Here is a 22,450-nt window from a genome sequence, read left to right on the forward strand (position 1 = left end):
ACTGTAACTATGGAGAGTGACTTCTCAGGCATATATCCCAGACTGAAAAAAATGTGTAGGCCAGAGGCAGCTACCCTCTCTGCCCAGGGAGCTCAGAGCGCCCCCCTCACCAGCAAAGTCAAACAACTGCCAACCAGCTTTTCCTGGAGGGCACTGACTTATCCATAATGAAACTTTCCAGGTCCTTAGCCTCCCATCCTGTCATGAGAATCCTGTCATTTCCACACCATTGACTGGAGCTTAAATGCTGCTTTGGGTATAGAAGAAAAGGAAGTAAAGCTGGAAGAATATTCAGCAGCCATCTCCTCAGGCAGTTATGAACACTCAGCTATAAGGATGCTGTCTGGCTTCCCAGAGAAGAAAGGGGAAAGAGGAAAGACAAAAGCATTCAAGACTTGTCAAACTCCAGAGTTCCTTCAGTAAGAACTTTCTTTCCACACTGACAAAAAATGCAGGCTACATCAAAGACTTTTCATTTTTCCTAATATGCCCTGAGCAGTTCTCAAGCTGTTGCCATTGAGCGACTCAAATGTTTTCTAATGCACAAGCACATTTATAGTAATTAGACGTGGGGTAGTTCTTTCCGTTCCAGAACCTTCATGCTGGAGCCTAGTAGATGAAGTCTGGCAGAGTCTTCTCAGTTACAATGGCTACTCTCTTGTGCCATCTCTTTTTTCAAGAGGGAGGTAAGATGGGGGTACAGTGACAGGCTAGTACCAAACCCAGGGTGGGGGCCCTCTGAAGCCCAGAGAGGGAGAGCGGTGCCAGGGACCACCCTCTGCTCAGCACCACAGCAGGGCAGAGCTGCAGAAAGGGAAAGGGAAAGAGAAGAGGAAAGATGGACAGAAGGTTCCTTGGAGACTTTCCTGTTTCACCTCAGGATTGCCCAAAGGTGATCTGCCACACCGGATTCCTTAGCAAGGCAAGAGGTAGAGAAGCCGTTTGTGAAGTGATCACATGTGCTCCTAACCCCATGTGGCTTCCTCAACCTTGAGGCAAACACAGATACCTACACCTCCTATATATAATTTGCTGTCCTAGCCAAGACTATTCCCAAAGATTAAATTTGACATATATCATAAAAATAGTACATATTCAGAGTAAAATCTTCAATTATGCAGAATGGTACACGGTGAAAAGTAAAATCCCTCTCCCTATTCCTCAGTGAACGTGGCCACAGGCAACCACACTCCATGGTTTACTTTATATCCTTCAAGAAATAATTTCTGCACATACATGTGGGGCACCCGGGTGGCTCAGTCTGTTACGCCAAATGGGGTCAAGACTGAGTCTTGATTTTGGCTCACAGTTGGTGAATTTGAGCCCCATGTCGGGCTCTGCACTGACAGTGCAGCTTGGGATTCTCTCTCTCCCTCTCTCTCTGCCCCTCCCCTGCTTGCACACACTCTCTCTGTCAATAAATAAATAAATAAATAAAAATAGAAAGAAAGAAAGAAAGAAAGAAAGAAAGAAAGAAAGAAAGAAAGAAAAAGAGAGAGAGAAAGAAAGAAAGAAAGAAAGAAAGAGAAAGAAAGAAAGAAAGAAAGAAAGAAAGAAAGAAAGAAAGAAAGAAAGAAAGAAAGAAAAAGAAAGAGCAAAGAAATGAATGGGGTGCCTAGGTGGCTCAGTCCAGCTGGTTAAGTCTGACTTCAGGTCAGGTCATGATCTCATAGTTAGTGAGTTCGGGCCCGCACCTGGCTCTGTGCTGACAGCTCAGAGCCTGGAACCTGCTTCAGATTCTGTGTCTCCCTCCTTCTCTGCCCCTCCTCCACCCGCTCTCTCTCTCTCTCTCTCTCTCTCAAAAATAAACAAACATTAAAAAAAGAAATGATTTATATCCATGTAATTGAATTGTATATAATACTTTTTTAAATATTCAAATGGGAATCACACAAAGCATACTGTTCCATCGCTTGCTTTTAAACTCAATATACGTGGACATTTTTCCATGTCAGTATACTCGGACCTAATTCATTCTTCTTAAGAACTGAATATTGTTTGAGCAGACTATAATTTAATGAGCCCTCTCGTTCGTTGCCATTAGGTAACTTCCAGTCGTTTGTTATTACAAGCCATGTTGAGGTTAAATTATTTGTACCTATATCTTTGTGTACCTGTGGCAGCATATCTTTAGAAGTGGAATCTTTGGCTTAAAAAGGATGCACATTGCAAATTTAGATAGATGAAGTCATATTGCTCTCAACAATAATAATTGAAAGCAAAATGTTGGCTTTTCCACGTCCTTGCCAGCATGCAGTATTTGCCAGTAGGTGAAAATTGTATTTTTTTACTTTTCATTTCTTTAATTATGAATGAAATTAAGAACACCCCTACTCACAAATCCTAAGTGTGCATTTATAATGCCCTGGTTGTACGCACACAGATACATACCCAGAAACACATTTCCTTCATGAACTACTTATTTGTATATTTTCCTCATTTTCTCTTGGATTGCTCATTACTCTTCTTGTAAGAATATACACATGTATTTATGAAATTATTCTATCTTTATCATATACATTCACAATTTTTCCTACTTCAGCCTTTGAACCGTTTGTACTTTTTTGCAGTATTGTTACAACACTGAAGTTTTCACATCCTTAAAAACATAACCCAATTTATTAACCTTGTGCTTTATAACTTCTGGGTTTCATATCAGACCCCAAGAGGTTCCCCACTCCAAATTATTTTTTAAATTATGGGTATTTTCTTCCAGCACTATTATTACTCAATTCTTTAAAAAATTTTTTTAATGTTTATTTATTTTTGATAGAGAGAGAGCAAGAGTGAGAGAGAGAGAGTGAAAGCAGGAAGGGGCAGAGAGAGAGGAAGACACAGAATCTAAAGCAGGCTCCAGGCTCTGAGCTGTCAGCACAGAGCCCGATGCAGGGCTCAAACCCATGGACCGTGAGATTATGACCTGAGCTAAAGTTGGATGCCATCCAGGCGCCCCATTACTCAATTCTTTAAGTGTGTTTTAATCATTTGCAATTTACACTGGTGTAGGACATAAAGTAAGGAACCAACTGTATACTGTTCTTAAATTTGCAGTTGTTCAAATGTAATTTATTATAAAATCTAATTTTGGCTTATTAATTCCAAATACTATCCTACATGTCAAATTCAAAACATATGCAGGTTATTTCTAGACTCAGTAATCTGTTTCATTGATTTGCTACTTGTACCTTGATTATAAGCTGATTTAATTACTCCAACTTTATTGTGCCTTTCAATATCTGGTAGGGCTAGTCTTTCTTCATAACTCTTCTTTCGTATGTTTTATTTTCAAGCTGGAAAAGTTGCAAGCAGACTGGCTCTTCAAGGGCGGTGGGTTGGGTTTGCTTTGCGGGGTGAGCGCTCTTCTCTTCCATGAAAAGCCACCTGAGTAGGTCCTAAGGTTATGCAGTACCCACCCATAGCCCTAAACATGCACCTAAACACCTAAAATGCAAACGCAGATGTACTCTGTTCCATCGCAAGCCAAAGGCTCTGTTTAGAAATGTCAAGTGGGCAGATTTTTAAAAAACAGATGTAGCTTTCTACAGTTTATATAGCCAACAGAGAAATGTTTCTTCTCTGAGTGTGGAATTTTAATGTCCTATTCGTACACACGAGTGCATGTGGTACATGAATGCATGTGGCCAAGTAATGTGTCTCTCTCGGCTGCAGAGATGGGATGGAAGAGCCAGCATCCAAGAGAGGTCTGTCTGGAGTCCTGATGCTCTCCTCACCCTACAGCGCCACCAAGAATGTCAAAAAAAGAACAGGCTGGGACTGGTGCAGCCCATCCCAGGCCTCGGCTCTTTATCTCATAATTGGCGTCATGGACAATGAAACACCCTGAATTAGGAAAATGTATCATTGTTAAGCTTCAGAGTTCTGATTCTTTCCAGAGCTTTCTGAGAAAACTGTAGAGGCTGCTTTTAGGCAACACGCTTGAGCAACGGAAACTTCAGCAATGCAAAAAGGCCCATGGCAACCACCGACCACTGAACTGAACGCAAACGGTCTCATTAAGTGGCCATCTGGAAACAACCATAGGCCCTAAGAGACCAGTTACAACTAGGTACAGTTCCTAAGATTACCAAAAAGGGAAAATTCTATCCCATCCTCCCTCCCTCCATCCTATAACTGTGGCCCCTCACCACTCCCTCATGGCAGACAGTCTCTCCTTTGCTGTCCTGCCTGTGGCTCCCTGGTGGTGTACTCATTCAGTCAGCTTCTGTCTCTTTTGTTCTGCCTTGGGTGAATTCTTTCACTGCCAGTACCTCCAGCTTCCACCCAATCGGGTCACCCCACCTTTGGGGGCCCCATCTGATTAGGAAAGATGGCACAAAAACCTTATTCCTGTGGCCTCTTCCCTTCAATGAATGAATATTGCCAGTCATCCTTGAAAGGCGTGGGGAAACATGGATGCTTGGGGACCTTTAGTGTTTGGGGGCCTAGACTCCAGTTAAGAGAGATGTGCTAGAGGGCACTGCCCTGGGGGTGGCTAAGCAGCAGGCTGGGGGCTACACTGGAGGGGGAGTTGGGGAAAGAGGTACACCTTGTAGTTGCCCTCATGAAGGGGCTTTGAAGGCCGCCGTAACTAACATTCTTTTTGTATCCTCTTTGCTGTTAGTTTCTTCTGAAACCTTCATAAAACCTTCAAGCCTTAAAGCCTTACAAGCCTTCATAAAGCTTTGGACCATCTAATAGGCGATTATGGGGGATTAAGGGACCTGACTGTGCCCACCTGGGGGAAAATAGTCAAGAGGCATCCAGCTAGAGGGGATGAGATCTATGGAAGCAGTGGCTTCAGATGAGTTGGCAGAAAATACACTGACAGAGGACAGAGAGCAGCAACTAGATGGTTGAAGTGGCAAAAACTGTGTCCAGTTTCTGCCCTATAAGCATCTTGCGGGGAATCCCAGAAATACCTACATAGGGAACCGTGGAATACACTGGAATTTCTACAGACAAATTTGGTTACTAAGGGAGACCTATCACCTCACATCTATTAAAGAAGGGCCATTTCTACAATGAATGTTTAACTTTTTGTAAACTCTGGTTTTCATGCTTAAGGTGGAGGCATCCTTTTACCCATTAAACTAAATTTTTCACATAGGCCAGCTTGTGTCTAGGCCTCACCCAACTGACCCAGTTTTCAAATAGTCCAGTACATCCTATCAAGGCAGGAAGATTCTTTATCCTAAACAAACAAAAATTAAAATCCAGCTTATCAAGGTAGTTACCCCAATCCTGCTCTTAGCAGATTGAGGACTCTTGGTAGCAACCTTGGCTGGTGAGCAGGGAGAGACCCCAGTGATGGACAGCTCTGGCATTTCCTCGTGGATACGTATGGCCTGTGGAGAAGGACTTGGCTCTTCCAGATGTTGCTAAATAAAAATAATCACAGAATTGAGGTTCCTACGAGCCCACATTATCCTCTCCCTCTAATCCCCACAACCTAGTTCAGTAGGTCTAACCTCCGAGCCATCCATGCTGCCCTTAGACCGGCTCTTGAGTCCTTGTTTCAGTACAAGCTTCCTTTGATAGTCCTTCGAAATCAATTTAAACCGGATATAAATTTGGATTTTTTTTTTAATGTTTATTTATTTGAGATGGGGGTGGGGGGAGGGACAGAGAGAGAGACACACACACACAGAATCCAAAGTTGGCTCCAGGCTCCAAGCTGTCAGCACAAAGCCCGACGCAAGGCTTGAACTCAAGAACCATGAGATTATGACCTGAGCCAAAGTCAGGCGCTCAACCAACTGAGTTACCCAGGTATCCCGTGAAAAACCATCTTTTGACTCAGGTGTCTCTAGTCCCATGAGTTCACTGATCCATTTAATATACATTTAGTGAGCATGTGTCTAGTGTATTCACAACTCTATACCACAGCTAATAGAGATAATGATACTATTAGCTCTCGTTTTAATAAAATTTTTATTTTTTAAATAATTTCCAAATGCATTACTCATCTAACCCTAAGTAGAAGAAATGCCTGTGCCTTAAAAGAAATGTGGACACCTGGGGAAACTATATATTCCATGTCAATGTAAAAATACAGTAAATTTTATAATTTCTGTTATGTTTTATAAAATAAGAAAATCAACATGAGGTCAGCTTAACCTCAGATTCTTAGAGGGGCCTAACTCAGAGTAGTTCTTTTGTTTTTTTTTTTTTTAATCTTGGGATAAACCTGACTGAATTTTTTAAAAGTTTTTTTTTTTTCATAGAATCACAGTATGGAAATTTTGGAAGATGAAAAATAAAACACCCCTGTTCTAACTGATATTATTAGCACACATAAGAAAAAAAATAATGAAATGGAATATATACTGGAGTGTTTCCTTCCATTAATTTTTTAAGATATGCCATATATATATATATAAAACAATACATATAGTTTTAACTATATATATATAAAACAATACATATAGTTTTAACTATATATATATAAAACAACACATATAGTTTTAACTATATACATATAACCATACAAAGCTATATCTATAGTTTTTTTAATATTTTTAATGTTTATTTAATTTTTTAATGTTTATTTATTTTAGAGACAGAGAGACAGAGCACAAGTGGGGGAGGGGCAGAGAGAGCTGAAGACAGAATCTGAAGCAGGCTGCAGGCTCTGAGCTGTCAGCACAGAGCCCAACGCGGGGCTCGAACCCACAAACCATGACATCATGATCTGAGCTGAAGTCAGACACTCAACCGACTGAGCCACCCAGGTGCCTGCCCCTGTGTATTTATTTTTGAGAGAGAGAAAGAGTGACAGCAGGGGAGGAGCAGAGAGAGAGGGAGACACAGAGAGAAGCCGGTTCCAGGCTCTGAGCTGTCAGCTGTCAGCACAGAGCCTGACACAGGGCTCGAACTCACAAATTGGGAGATCATGACCTGAGCCGAAGTTAGATGCTTAACCAACTTAGTCACCCAGGCACCTTTATAGTTTTAACTAACGTTAGGGCATAAATATTTATATGCTGCTACAGAGTGTTTATAACCATCATTTTAATATTTTTATCCTGTTACAGTGGGTGGATATATGACAATGTATCATATAACCGCTGCTCTGTTACTAGACGTACAAAGTTTTCTAACTTTTCAACTATTCTGAGCAAAGTAGTCTTCCCATATTATTGTTTCTTTAAGGTAGTTCTCTATAGGAAACTTATTTAATTTTTTTTAATATGAAATTTATTGTCAAATTGGTTTCCATACAACACCCAGTGCTCATCCCAACAGGTGCCCTCCTCAGTGTCCATCACCCACTTTCCCCTCCCTTCCACCCCCCATCAACCCTCAGTTTATTCTTAGTTCTTAAGAGTCTCTTATGGTTTGGCTCTCACCCTCTCTTTTTTTTTCCTTCCCCTCCCCCATGGCCTTCTGTTAAGTTTCTCAGGATCCACATAAGAGTGAAAACATATGGTATCTGTCTTTCTCTGTAGGACTTATTTCAGTTAGCATCACACTCTCCAGTTCCATCCACGTTGCTACAAAAGGCCATATTTCATTCTTTCTCATTGCCAAGTAGTATTCCACTGTGTATATAAACCACAATTTCTTTATCCATTCATCAGTTGATGGACATTTAGGCTCTTTCCATAATTTGACTATTGTTGAGAGTGCTGCTATAAACATTGGGGTACAAGTGCCCCTATGCATCAGGACTCCTGTATCCCTTGGGTAAATTCCTAGCAGTGCTATTGCTGGGTCATAGGGTAGATCTATTTTTAATTTTTTGAGGAACCTCCACACTGTTTTCCAGAGCGGCTGTATCAGTTTGCATTCCCAACAGTGCAAGAGGGTTCCGGTTTCTCCACATCCTCTCCAGCATCTATAGTCTGATTTGTTCGTTTTAGCCACCCTGACTGGCATGAGGTGGTATCTGAGTGTGGTTTTGATTTGTATTTGCCTGATGAGGAGCAACGTTGAGCATCTTTACATGTGCCTATTGGCCATCTGGATGTCTTCTTTAGACGTGTCTATTCATGTCTTCTGCCCATTTCTTCACTGGATTATTTGTTTTTTGGGTGTAGGAAACTTATTTTAAATAATCTATCTTCTCTTAAGTTTGGGCTTTCTTGCTTTAACTATGGTATATTCTTGCCAATTAAGATGATTAAAATCTTAAAGACTTTTGTTGCAACTATTACTTAAATCTACATTCTTTCTTGAGTGACTGACACGTCTCTACAATTTTTTCTGACTGCTTTGTTCCTCTCAAGGTAAACAACATATTTTTCTGTCAATTTTTGTTACACAAATGTGGAACCATGAACATCACTGAGACACTCGAAAATAAAAGTTGTACTTTCTTTAAGAATTAAACATTAAAAAAAATGGATCAGTGGTGATACCAGTGTTTTCTCTGGGCTTGAATGAAAGAACAAAACATATTGGACCTGTGGAATCACTTCAGCCCTGTGAAGACAGATTTAGGAACACATTTTCTTAAGTAATAAAGTGGATTTGCTTCAGCTTCTATTTGTTTCGTCTGCCCCCACCTCCCAGCCTCAAGCCTGTTTGCATGAAAACAAGAAATGTTTCTGATTTCCCATGTGCCTTACACCATTCTGCTATTCTTTTAATTAATCAGTCCTCTTGAAGTTACCTTGTCCATTCCTCCCACATTGTTCTAATTCTATCCACAGATCCCGTAGTTGAGCTCTTCACAGTGCTTGCTAGCATCCCATTGGTGGTAGATTTTACAAGAGAAAGCAAATCGAGGCTTCTGTCACATTTATGTAATCTCTTCACCCAGCATGTGGCTTGAACTCACAGCCCCAAGACCAAGAGTCCAATGCTCCATGGACAGAGCCAACCAGGCGTTCCTACCTACTTCCGTTACAGGTAAAGTTTCATTTTATGCTTCCTGTGGGTTCTCTGCAGTAACTCCTAGACGCTTTCTTCTTGCAGGGAATTTTGGTGCAGATCATTTGAAAAGTGGTAACGTGCAATTATGGCAGAAACAAAAGCTGCAGGACCAAATCCCTCTAGCCAAAAAGAAGAAAAGGTGCACAGGATGTATACATTTTAAAATGCCTCAGTATACATTGAGGAGGGCACTTGTTGGGATGAGCACTGCGTGTTGTATGTAAGCGATGAACCACGGGAATCTACCCCCAAACCAAGAGCACACTCGACACGCTGTATGTTAGCCAACTTGACAATAAATTATATTTTGAAAAAAATTAATAAAAAAATGCCTCAGTATAAATTTCAGCATGTCAAATATAACCAGGAGTACTTCATAAGACTGGTTAGCTATTTAAGCTCTATATACAAAGAATCTTGGAAAAATTACAAACAAATATGTTAAGGTCTTTTGTGTTCGATGTTGTTACAAAAGAAATACATGTTCACACACAAAAAATTCAAAATTCACAGAAAAGCACAAAGAAAAAAAATAAAATCCACCAGTAATAATTTAATCCTTTTTGTCAAGAGAACCACACTGTTCAAATGATAGGTATTTAAATAAAACTGGAATCATGCTCCACATCATGATCTCCAATCATGCTTTTTTCAATTAACAGTATCCTGGGAATAATTTTCTGTGTTATTGTGTTCTAAAACATGACTTTGGTTTTATTCTATATATGAATATACCACAGGTTAGCTAATTCCTGTTTTTTAGCAGTTGTGGGTTTTTTTTTCTATTATAAGTAACTGTAATTGTGACTTTACATAATTTTTTGCACATTTGTTATTATTTCCTCAGGAGACATTTTTGGAAAAACTCCTATTTTCACTAAGCAGAATATAAAAATAATTTTAGGGCCCCCCAGGTGGCTCAGTTGGTTGGGCGTCCAACTTCGGCTCAGGTCACGATCTCCCGGTTCATGAGTTCAAGCCCTGCGTTCGGCTCTGTGCTGACAGTTTGGAGCCTGGAGACTGCTTTGGATTCTGTGTCTCCCTCTCTCTCTGCCCTGCTCCTGCTCATACTCTGTCTCAAAATTAAATAAAACATTAAAAAATGTTTTTAAATAATTTTAGAGATTTTTAAATCTCTAATGTAAATGTTAGGAAATATTGCTGAGTTGCCCATAGAGGACTTTTCCTTCTTTTATTAAAAAAACATTTTTTTTTAACATTTATTTATTTTTGAGACAGAGAGAGACAGAGCACGAACGGGGGGAGAGTCAGAGAGAGAGGGAGACACAGAATCGGAAGCAGGCTCCAGGCTCTGAGCTGTCAGCACAGAGCCCGATGTAGGGCTTGAACTCGTGAACCACCAGATCATGACCTGAGCTGAAGTCGGACACTTAACTGACTGAGCCACCCAGGCGCCCCGGACTTTTCCTTCTTTTAATCTGTGAAAATGCACTACATATATTCCTTCCTACATTTAAATTTTTTAAAATTCAAGTGTGATATTGTTTGCCAATTTCTAAAATGATCTAAGTGTGCCTATGTATCCATCCGTCAGTCCCTTTACACATTTAATCTTCTTATTTCTGTAAAAGTTTTTACTAGAAAGATGGCATTTCGTCCCAACATGCTAACACGTGGAAGATGGCCACAGTTCATGTCAATCTTAATCCTTAACCCCTTCACTCAAAGCTCTCCCAGAAAGGCACTCTTAGATTACAATGGAAAATTACTACTTCTGATTGAAAAAAATAATCATAAAGACTTTTAGACTCTATGGTGGTCACCTAATAGTTTAGCTGCCCAGCATCCCGTCCTCTCTTGGTCTATTTAATATTTTTGGTGGGGGGCAGGGCTAACAACACCTCCCTCATTTCATCTGATGATAGTGCAGCTGCCAGTCAGCATCCTGTTCCTGTCACAGTGATTCATTTGTCCCTTCAGCAATTATTAAGCACCTACTTTGTGCCATGTACTATTCTAGGCTCTTAAAATTCAGCAGTGAGCAAAAGTAAAAATGTTCCTGCTTTCTTAGAGCTTAGATCTGTTCCAGGGAGAAGCTTAGCATGTCTGACTCCATATTGTTTCTATCTCCCTGGGTGCTGTGACCTACAGCTTAGAAACTTCTGATGGGCCCTCCACATAGGCATGTTAATCACTGAAGGAATTTTGCTTACAGCTAAGATTTGTGAAAACTGCTTCCCTCCCCCCACACCCCGAAACCTACCTCTCTTGGGGAAATAAGGAAGTACATGCAGAAATGACTATGCTATGTCTAAGATTTACAGGAACAACATGACCAGATGTCTGTACACAAAGATCAATTGACCAAGGACAAAGAAGTTACGTGACTTTCCTCAGATGTCTACAGATATTAATCACCCATTGACTCAACCCTCTCCCGCTTCCCCCTTTTGGTGACATAAAAGAAGGTTAAATTTCATTGTTAGAGGACATGGTTGTTTGGGACAGTAGTCTGCCATTTCCTTGGTATGCTGGCTTTCCACATAAAGTTGCTTTCCTTGCCCCAACATCTTGCCTCTTGACTTACTGGTCTGTCATATGGCGAGCAGAGGAGCTTGGACTGGTTAGAGACCGTAGTTGGAAGAGTTGGCCAAGTTAGACCAAATGGAGTTACTTTCCAGCATTTTATATGCAGACAGTGAGAAAAATGTTCTTTCCAACTGAGAGCTATAAAGGTACTATTTACTTACTGACTTACTCACTTATTTTAAGCTCTACACCCAACATGGGGCTTGAACTCACAACCCCAGGATCAAGAGTCACATGTTTGACTGACTGAGCCAGCCAGGTACCCCTAAAGATACTATTTTAGAGTTCGCAGCAGCTATGTCCTCTCTGCCATGTGAGGGCACCAGAAGAATGAAGCCAAGAAGTACCGTAGAAGCAGAGAACAAACTGCTGGAGAGCCAGGGTCCTTGAGCTGTTTTGCATCCCCAGACCCAAGCCTGTGTTTCTCGGTTACAAGACACAGTTTGGTGCCCCCTGCCTTTTTGTCCTTAACCTATTTATCTAACACAGACTCTGGTCACACATCTCAGAACGTGGGATCTGGGAGTGCTAAGAAGCCGGCAGCAGGAGAGGAGATGCTAAGCTTATGTTTACATTTTTCTTCTTTCTTTGCTCTGGCAGTACTTTACTTCAGTATTTTACCTCCCCACACATTTGATTCATCCAACAAACATTTATTCAGCAATTGCTGTGCATCAGATAGTCTTCAAGGTGCTAAGGACACAGCACATAAGCAAAACACATAAAAATCCCTATCCTTAGAGAGCTCAATTTCTAGCTAAACAAATTGAACTAACAGAGTGGTGATACAAAAAAACAAGCAGGAAATGAGACTAGGATGTTGAGAAAGGGGAGATAAGGGATTGTTAGGTTATGAAGAAGAGCCTGGGAAGGCCTTATTTTTAAGGAGTAGAGGGTTAAGCAGACACTGAAGCTGAAGTGGGAATAAACCTTGGGAAAGTTGAGGGACTGTGATTAGGAAATAGAGGGGAACAGTCCAGGAACACTGTGACACTGCACAGATAAGTCAGCTCTTAGTGTCCAGTCCCTGGAAAGATTTAATTTTAAATAAGAAGGAAAGTGAGGGAAAAGGAAAAAGGTGTTAAAGGCTATCACAGACTTAGTTTACCCTGTTCTTTTAATACAGAGATAAAATGTTATAAGAGTGGAACGTCAAAAATTATCTTTTTAGCATACTTAATAAGGGATTCCCATCTAAGTCTCCATTGGTTTCCAATCCACCTTCCCCACCAGTGTCCTTACCTGACGAGTCACTGAGGGATCAGAGAGAGTCCAGATTCCATTGGATTGAAATCTAAAGTGAGGTGTCCTCCACTGAGATGCCAGGAGACACTAATGCCATAAAATCAGGAAACATCCACAACTTCAGGGACAGATAGACACTGTTAGCATATATATATACATATACATATACATATACATATACATATACATATACATACACATACACATACACATATACATACAATATACATATAACATACACCTAGTATACATATATATACATACATCTACTACACACACACACACACACACACACACACACTCATTATCACTAAGACGCAGGCTAAACTGAAATGAAGCTCCTTCTCTGCCAAGGAGAAATGATTCCACTATTACTAAAACCCTAACCTCCTCTCTTCAAAAGAAGTAAGCCATGACTGTGGCCAGGAATGCTGCCCTTCAAAATCAAAGGCCCTCCCCTTCTCATAGATATCTCTACATCTCCTGTTGTGAAACAAACAGGAGATCAAATGAAAGTGCTCAGAAAGCTGTTAGGAGATCACCTGGATTTAAAACCCCAGAGAATCTTACAATCAGCCTGTCCGGTGATGTGTCAGTATCTTAGGGGCCTATGGACCCCATGGAGGCAAGCCTGGGAGGCTGGTTAATCAGAGAATCATAAATGTCTTGAAATGTAACCCATTTCCTTTCTTCCTATCCAGAGCCCCCTGGATTCATACGTACCCAGTATACTCTTATTGTAGCCTCTCATGTTTGGCCTTCATTTCCTCACTTGAAAATTATAAAGGTTATTTCAGATTTTCATTACGGTCCTCTCCGGGTAAATTCATCCAGCCTTTGGTGTTATCGAACCAAATGATCACCCCTGCAAGGAAAAACCACACCACTAAGACTCACTAAGACACGTGCTCAGTGTTGATCCCAAGGGGACAAGATGAGTTGTATCAAATCCTGCCCCTAAGGGGCTCCCTCTAGTCTATAAATAGTGCTTTCAAGAACGTTTTCTACTTAATTTGAAAGTTTTATATAGTTAGAAGAAAACAGTCCAGTCTCCTTAAAACAAAACAAAACAAAACCTTTAGTTAGAAGAAAGAGGAACCGTGGAACCATTTTTTTCACAGTGTTGGGAAATTCTGTAGAAGGTTATAAAACCTGTGCCAAGGATTAAGATGCCACTCCCTTCTGTTATGCACTTTGTGGACAAAATGCCAGGAAATCGAGGGACAAGCTACAAATAGCCCAAACCACAGAGGCTTGGAAAGTGGCCAACAACTGTTCCCCATACTGTGACTAACTGGGACTGGCTCTGAGTGAAAGTCCAAGAGCCATGCATGACAGCGGGGCCCTGTGGTAGACGGAGAATTGATGAGCCCTGAGTGCACATCGCCCCCACACATTTGTCTGTTATTCCTCTTATATCCACTGATGGCAGTTACTGTTTCTAAGTAGAGGGTAGATTTCAAGAGCCTAATTCTGTTCTTTTTAAAAATAAATAACATTTTTAAAGAAGTTTTTATTTATTTATGCATCTTGAGAAAGACAGAGACAGTGAGACCGAGAATCCCAAGTAGGCTCCACACTGTCAGCACAAAGCCCAACACAGGGCTTGAACTCACGAGACCATGAGATCATCAACTAAGCCGAAAACAAGAGTTGGACGCTTAACTAACTGAGCCACCCAGGGGCCCCAGAAATAAGTAAAATTTTATATAAGAAGCATATATAAGGCAGCAGATTACATCCTTGCCCCTCTCAAATATTTAGCTTTCATACAAGCCTAACTGGCAGACCTAGGTTACCCAACAGACACAAATCCCCTGAGAAAGGAACTATCTTCACTCTAATGAGCTTAGCCTTTCATCTCTGTCCTGCATCTGAATGCCCCAGGGGATGGCATAAGATGCAGACTCCTAAGTCCACAGAGACCTAGTAACTCTAGGGCTCTAGAAGGCAGGGCCCAGGAATCTACACCACAGCCATTATGCCAGGCCATCCTACATACGTAGAACTGAGAATGACCTCTTTAACCAGCAGCAGAATCACGGCATAGGAAGCATCAGAACTGAAGGCCAAGACCCCTGGGTTCCAGCCCACTGTGTGGTCTTAGGGAAACAACTTTTTTTTTTTCTTTTTCTTTTTTTTCTTTTGAAAGAAAGAGAGAGAGTGAGCAGGGAAGGGGCAGAGAGAGAGGGAGAGAATCCCAAGCAGGCTCCATGCCATCAGCGCAGAGCCCAGTGTGGGACTCAAACCCACGGAACTGTGAGATCATTACCTGAGCTGAAATCAAGAGTCGAATGCTTACCTGACTGAGCCACCCAGGTGCCCCTTAGGGAAATAACTTTTTCAAAGGAGCCTCTGCATCAGTTTTCTTTTCTTTTTTGTTTTTAATTTTTTTTAATGTTTATTTATTTTTGAGAGACAGACACAGCACAAGTGGGGGAGGGGCAGAGAGAGGGAGACACAGAATCCAAAGCAGGCTCCAGGCTCTGAGCTGTCCACATGAAGCCCGATGTGGGGCTTGAACTCACAAGCTGTGAGTTCATGACCTGAGCCACAGTCGGACGCTCAACCAACTGAGCCACCCAGGCGCCCCTGGTTCAGTTTTCGAAAGAATGGATTTAAACATCGTTATGACCACTTACACTTTTGTTGTATTTGACATTGGAAGCCAAAATCTTAATGGGACAAGGACTATCACCGGGAAATATTGTATTTGCAGCACCGTTGCAGGCATGTAGAGAAGGAGGAGGAGAGGGAAGCTGCTTGTCCCTGAATCCTATCACATGGGCAGCCGCTCTGCACAAGCAGGCAGGAGCTGAGCCAGCTGTCAGGCCAGCACTGCCGCATCATCCTTGACTTCCCAAACCTTCTGGAATCCATTCAGCACCTGGGTGTGCAGTAGGGTTATCCCTGACAGAGGATTAAAGTAACTTCTCTGGGATACCATGGTACCTTCAGACAATGGCATGTGGTTTCGTTTGGCTACACAAAGGGTACTTGAGTGAAAAACATGGCTATAGAGGAGGGAAGAGTCAACATCTAGAAAGTGTTCTGAGCTAAACTAGTTAAAATTATAAGACAACAGCGCAAGAGTCAAAATAAGGAGCATCATGATTAGAATTGTCTTTTATAACAATCCCACTCAGATAGCACCATGAAGAGTAAGTGTGGGTGGGGACCAAAATGGAGGCAGAGAGACCAGTAAGAAAGTTGATGGACTGATGTATTTGAGAAGTGCACAAGCCTGGACGAGGCAACGATAGTGGGATCACAGAGAGAGAAAGGGAGACACATGATGAAATGGTGGGCCATACAGGGCTTCTGACAGGTTGGATATGGCAGTTGAAAACGAAAAGCCCCACTTGTACCCCAATGTTTATAGCAGCACTCTCAACAATAGCTAAATTATGGAAAGAGCCTAAATGTCCATCAACTGATGAATGGATAAGAAATTGTGGTTTATATACACAATGGAGTACTACGTGGCAATGAGAAAGAACGAAATATGGCCCTTTGTAGCAACATGGATGGAACTGGAGAGTGTGATGCTAAGTGAAATAAGCCATACAGAGAAAGACAGATACCATATGGTTTCACTCTTATGTGGATCCTGAGAAACTTAACAGAAACCCATGGGGGAGGGGAAGGAAAAAAAAAAAAAAAGAGGTTAGAGTGGAAGAGAGCCAAAGCATAAGAGACTGTTAAAAACTGAGAACAAACTGAGGGTTGATGGGGGGTGGGAGGGAGGGGAGGGTGGGTGATGGGTATTGAGGAGGGCACCTTTTGGGATGAGCACTGGGTGTTGTATGGAAACCAATTTGACAATAAATTTCATATATTGAAAAAAGAAAAAAAAGAAAAGCCCCCAAATACAACAATAAAATTCAGTGAAACTAGAAACTTTAGGTCCAAATACGCTAAATCAACAGTCTGACGAATCTCAGAATGCTGTCTTCTATTGCCATTCTGAATCTCTCTACTGGACAGTTTCTAAATTAATATTTCAGGAAGCTGGTCTACACTTGGACAGGAGCCTGCATGTCAAAACTGGGAGAGGGCTTAGAAAAGTAGCTTATAGTCTTCATACAAGTGAAAGAAAAGCTGTCAAACACTCACATCACTCTGCTGAGGTTTCTTCAAGAAATGCTCTTTGTCACTTCATGGCGCTCTGGTATATTGACCACCTCCATCCACTGTCAATCAAAAATGGGATCAAAAAAAGGAGACATGAAACATGAGGAATTTTCCAGCAAACTCTGTACCTTGAGAAGCAAGGAAACAAGATTAACTTGATTAATAACAGGAAAAGACAAAGATAAAACTCTCAAAGCATCACACTTCTCACTTTTCCAATCCCTCCCTTTATTGTACTCACCAAATGCTTTCTGATAAAAGTTTTTTTATGTGGTTGATTTTATTTTGTTTTATTCCAAAATAATTGATGCTTACGATATTGGTTAAGCACACAGAGGTCATCACAGAAGAGTCCTCAGGAAATTCATAACATGAGAGTGTCAGGGAATCATGTCCCAGAACATGTCAAGGGCATGTGGACAGGATCCATCCTCTGTTTTGTTTGGACTCTTCTCCCGCAGCAACAAGAGTCCTGCCAAATGACCAGATTGGAATGGGGACAGGTCACTCTGCGGAGAATCAAGACATTTGAAATTCAGTCTCAGCTGTGCCGTGCAATCTCTCTAAGCCTTGGTTTCCTTGTTTGTGACAGGAGGAATTTATAATCATGGCCTCGTCAACCTCAAGGGGCTCGTGGGAGAATCTGAATAAGGTAAATAAAAACCTCTTTGTAAATTATAAAACACTACAGCAACATCAGCTTGTTGAATTATTATTCCTCTTATTATTGTCATCAGATGAGGTGTTGGGCTAGCTCAACTGGTGGGGTGTAGGTAGTATGGACCAAATCTATCTTTATTCCTGAAGTCAATCCCCAAACCCTAACCACCCTCTTCAGGTGAATTATTGTTGTGTGTCATTTTCACATAAGGTTATTTGTGGACACCAACGAGAGCTTAAAACAATAACAAATTGTTTCTAGTGCTCATTGTGCCTTGTTGACTTCAGAGAGACATTACGGAACATGTTTCAATTTGATTTCAACTTGTAGAACAATGGAACAATAAATGCAATGGCCCGTCTACTGTAAACTTGGCACATCTCTTTATTTAGAAACTGTCTGAAGAAAATTCGAGGAAGAAGCTTGGTTTATTCATAAGAACTAATATGTTTGCTTCTATTTTTCTCCTAGTTTGTGGCACTTCTCAATACATTGGTAAATCATCTGATTAAAACTCCTTGTGGGTAAAATGGGATTAATAAATTATAACCGAAATGGCTCAGTGAACTCCCTAACAATTGTAAATTACTCTTTGGTTTCCAAGTTTTTTCCTAATGCTCCAAAATAAACATTTCAGTAGTGTATCAGTGTAACTGGTGGTACTAATGCCTTCTGCTAGGTCATCCCATCCTCAAGAGAATATGCCAAGAAGGGAATTGATTATAATCAGAATTATATGCCACCACAGCTTAACTGTACTCTTATACTAACCTCTAGTTCTAAAATAATGCCTCCTATTTTTAAAATGCAGTTGGTATTTTTAAACAAAAGATAGAGCAGCAGTGAGAGGACAAGATGAGCCAAAACCAAAATGGATGAGTTATTTTTAAATCTAAAACAAAAGTGGCAAGTCAGGACACAAAAACCGTTGTGTCTAAACAACATGGCACATCTAAATGATGACGTATCTAATAATGATCTAAATGTTTGATGTTAATAATGTACTGAAATTCCAGATTAATGGCTGAATTTCCCCTTCTTTTACTCAAAATCTAGTGGACTCGTGTAGACCTAGGTACATGCAGATAGGGAACGGCTGGTGTGTAACAAATGTAATCATAATATAATAGTCACTAATCAAGTCATCTTAGAATCACAAATTATAGAATGACAAGGGGGAGACTTCTGCCAGCAACATGGCAGACTAGACTTTTATAGAAACTGCTCCTGTAACAGCCCTAAAACTTAAAATTCTGCATGAAATCTTTTTAAATTCTTTTTAATTCACGGCTGAGTTGGTAGGGAAAGAACTGTGTAAGAGCCAAAAGCAGACATTAGCCTACCATTACTCCAGGAGGTGTAGAGCCTAGGATTTCACAGGCCTAAGGAAGACTGGAAACAAATCTGTGAAAACAAGGTAAGATGGAAGAGACTCGAATTTAATCTGAAACTCCTCCCCCTACCAAGGATTTTCACCCTTGGGAAATAGGAATACGTGACTCTCTTGACCTTGGCTATGGAAGATGTTGGGAAAAAGGGTCCCTTAGAATTCCAAGATATAGAAGCAATCAAAGTATCCATCAATAGATGAATGGATAAAGATGTGGTATATATATATATATATATATATATATATATATATATATATATAATGGAATATTATTCAGCCATAAGAAAGAATGAGATCTTGCCATTTATGACGACATGGATGAACCTAGAGGGTATTATACTAAGTGAAATAAGCCAGACAGAGAAAGACAAATACCATATGATTTTACTTACATGTGGAATCTAAAAACTAGACAGGCCACCTGGGTGGATCAGTCAGTTAAGCTCCTGACTCTGGGTTTCCGCTCAGGTCATGATCTCACGGTTTCGTGGGTTTGGGCCCCACATTGCGCTCTGAGCTGGCAGCACAGAGTCTGCTAGGATTCTCCGTCTCCCTTTCTCTCTGCCCCTCCCCACTCACACTGTCTCTGCGTCTCTCAAAATAAATAAATAAATTTAAATAAATAAATAAACAAACAAACAAAACAGAAACAGACCCATAACTGGGTGGAACAAGAGAACAAACTAATGGCTGCAAGAGGGCAGGGGTGTGAGAGGATGGACAAAATGTTCAAAGGGGAGTGGGAGGTAAGGTTTCTGGTCATGGAATGTAAGATACAGCCTAGGGATTACAGTCAACGGTATAGTGTTGTAAGGTGCCAGATTGTAGCTACACTTGTGCCGAACACAGCATCCTGCATAAACTTGTCTAATCACTTGTTGTACACCTGAAACTAATGTATCATTATGTGTCAACTATACTTCAATTAACAAAAAATGGCATGTCAAAACTCATAGAACACAACTGGAGACAGATTTGTAACTTTAGAGTAAGTATCAGAAAAGAAGACTATAAATCAGTGAGATAAACATCCATCTCAAGAAAGTATAAAAACATAGTGAATAAAAATAAAGCAGAAGGGCACCTGGGTGGCTTAGTCGGTTAAGCATCTGACTCTTGATTTTGGCTCAGGTCATGATCTCATGGTTCGTGAGCTCAAGCCCTGCCCCATCAGGCTCTGTGCTGACAGTGTAGAGCCTGCTTGAGATTTTCTCTCTCCTTCTCTCTCTCTCTCTCTCTCTCTCTCTGCCCCACCCCTGCTCACACTTGCTCTCTCTCCCTCTCAAAACAAACTTTAAAAATAAATAAAATAAAGCAGAAAATGTAAGATAATGAAAAGAAATTAACATACCAGAAATAATACTTACAGTAGAAAATATTAACTAAGCCAAAACTTGTGTGCTGAAAAAAAGCTAATAAAACTTATCAATTCCTAGAGATATTAGCCAAAGAAAAAAGAAGAGATGAAATAGATAAATTCCTAGAAAAATAAATCTTATAAAAACTGATACAGAAGAAATAATAAATCTGAACAGTCTACAACAATTTGAAAGTCTGAGTCTGTAATTAAAAACCTATACCAAAAAAAAAATCATAGTCTCAAGAAAGTTGACTTTACAGGACAATATTACCAAAGGATATACTAAGAGTGAACACTATCCAACATGGTTTATGACCATGTTGTTATGTTATGACCATATTACCAACGTAATAACTTCGTTATCAAAGCTTGATAAAAACATTGCAAGAAAAGAAAGTTACAAGAACCTCACTCATGAACATAAATGCAAGAAACCTTACACAATGTATTAGCGAAACAAATCTAGTAATTTATTTGAAAAGGCGGGGGGGTGGGAGTTACAAAAGAAACAAGGGAAAAGATTTTATTAATAAAGGTTAAAAACTACATTAGATTGCGCACAAGAAAACAAACAACACAATTAAAAAATGGGCCAAAGACCTTAACAGACACCTTGTCGAAGAAGACATACAAATGACAAACAAGCATATGAAATGATGCCCCACATCATATGTCATTAGGGAAAAACAAATTAAAACAACAATGAGATATCACTACACACCTGTTAGAGTGGCCAAAATCCAGAACACTGACAACACCAAATGCTGGCAAGGATGTGGGGCAACAGGTATTCTCATTCATTGCTAGTGGTAATGCAAAATGATGCAGTCACTTTGGAAGACAATTTAGCTGTTTCTTACAAAACTAAAAACATCCCTATAAATGATTCAGCAATTGCACACTTTGGTATTTACCCAAAGGAATGGAAAACTTTTGTGTGGTTCTGTTCACACAAAAACTTGCACATGGATGTTTATAGCAGCTTTATTCATAACTGCTCAAACCTAGAAGCAACCAAGATGTCCTTCCATAGGTGAAAGGATAAACTGTGGTCCATCCAGACAGTGGAATATTATTCAGTGCTAAAAATAAATGAGCTATCAAGCCCTGTAAAGACATGGAAGATCCTTACATGCATGTTGTTAAGTGAAAAAAGCCAGTCTCAAAGGCTGCATACTGCATGATTCCAGCTATATGACATTCTGGTGAAGGCAAAACGATGGAGACAGCAAAGTGATCAGTGGCTTCCCGGGGCCTGGGGAGTGAGGGGTGAACAGGTGGAGCACTGAGAATTTTTAGAGCAGCGAAACTATTCTGTAGGACACTAAATTGGTGGATACATGTCATTACACATTTGTCAAACCCATAGAATGTATAACACATAGAGTGAACTCTCATGTAAACTATGGACTTGGGTTAATAATAATTTATCAATTTCGGTTCAGATGTAACAAATGTACCACTCTAACGAGAGATGTAGTCATCTGTCGTCACGTGACAAGAAAGATCTGATGAACCTGAAAAAAGTCCTCTGAATTGGTCAAGGTCTGATGCAATGGGACATGGCAGCCTGCATCCTGGGAGCTGAGAGGAAGTTTGGGCTTTATTATCTAAGAAGCAGCCTTTGACCTGCTCCTGCCCACTTCTAGGTACATGGCCTTGGGCAGTTATGCAATTACTCCCAGCCTCCACCATCTTCAGCAAAAGAAAAGATTCCTTAGAATAACATCTTATGAGTATTTAAATTATAACACAAGATCCCCTCTGTCAATGGGAATCACAAATCTGAGACCAAATGAACCAATAAAAATGTTGTTCACGGTTCTTTTTCTGAGATCTGTATAGCACATCTAATGACACTTTTGTAGGGAGACCTCTCTGAAATCAACTGAGGAAATGAGCTAGAGACAGATTGCCAATAACATTCAATTGGTAAAATACTTCAATTAGTTGAATTTTCATGTTTTTATCCTTATCTTTTTATCTCTTAAAGTAACTATTTCTAAATTGATGGTACTATAGACACCATGAAGTTATTCATCTTCAGAGTTTCTGTCTGGCAATTTGATACAGTGTCAAGACCATTTCAGTTTCTTAATTTCCTTCGTATAGCAATCACTTAAATAATTGAAACAAATTTTAAAAGTCATATCCTTCCCTATTTATTCATAATTATCCAATCAATTGAAGTACTTTCCTGTAACTTCAACCATAATATAATAAGTGCTATAAT

At 40.3% G+C, this 22,450-nt stretch overlaps 1 long non-coding RNA gene across 3 annotated transcripts in view; it reads right to left on the minus strand.

The window, feature by feature from the left end:
• Nucleotides 1–18,147, minus strand: part of LOC131493061 (uncharacterized) — a 30,098-nt gene extending 11,951 nt beyond the window's left edge. Inside the window, exons 1-5 of one of the 3 annotated variants that reach the window (XR_009252438.1) lie at nucleotides 17,048–18,147; nucleotides 16,789–16,934; nucleotides 13,396–13,537; nucleotides 12,670–12,790; nucleotides 5,114–5,378 (exon numbers count right to left, since the gene is read on the minus strand). This is a non-coding gene — a long non-coding RNA (uncharacterized LOC131493061). Of the gene's footprint in view, nucleotides 1–5,113; nucleotides 5,379–12,669; nucleotides 12,791–13,395; nucleotides 13,538–16,788; nucleotides 16,935–17,047 lie in introns of those variants that run through there. The other 2 variants (XR_009252437.1, XR_009252439.1) reach the window with 2 other exon arrangements.
• Between the last annotated feature and the right edge of the window lie 4,303 nt (nucleotides 18,148–22,450).

The sequence above is a fragment of the Neofelis nebulosa genome, chromosome 13, assembly GCF_028018385.1.
Source record: "Neofelis nebulosa isolate mNeoNeb1 chromosome 13, mNeoNeb1.pri, whole genome shotgun sequence".
In the NCBI taxonomy this organism is placed as follows: Eukaryota; Metazoa; Chordata; class Mammalia; order Carnivora; family Felidae; genus Neofelis; species Neofelis nebulosa.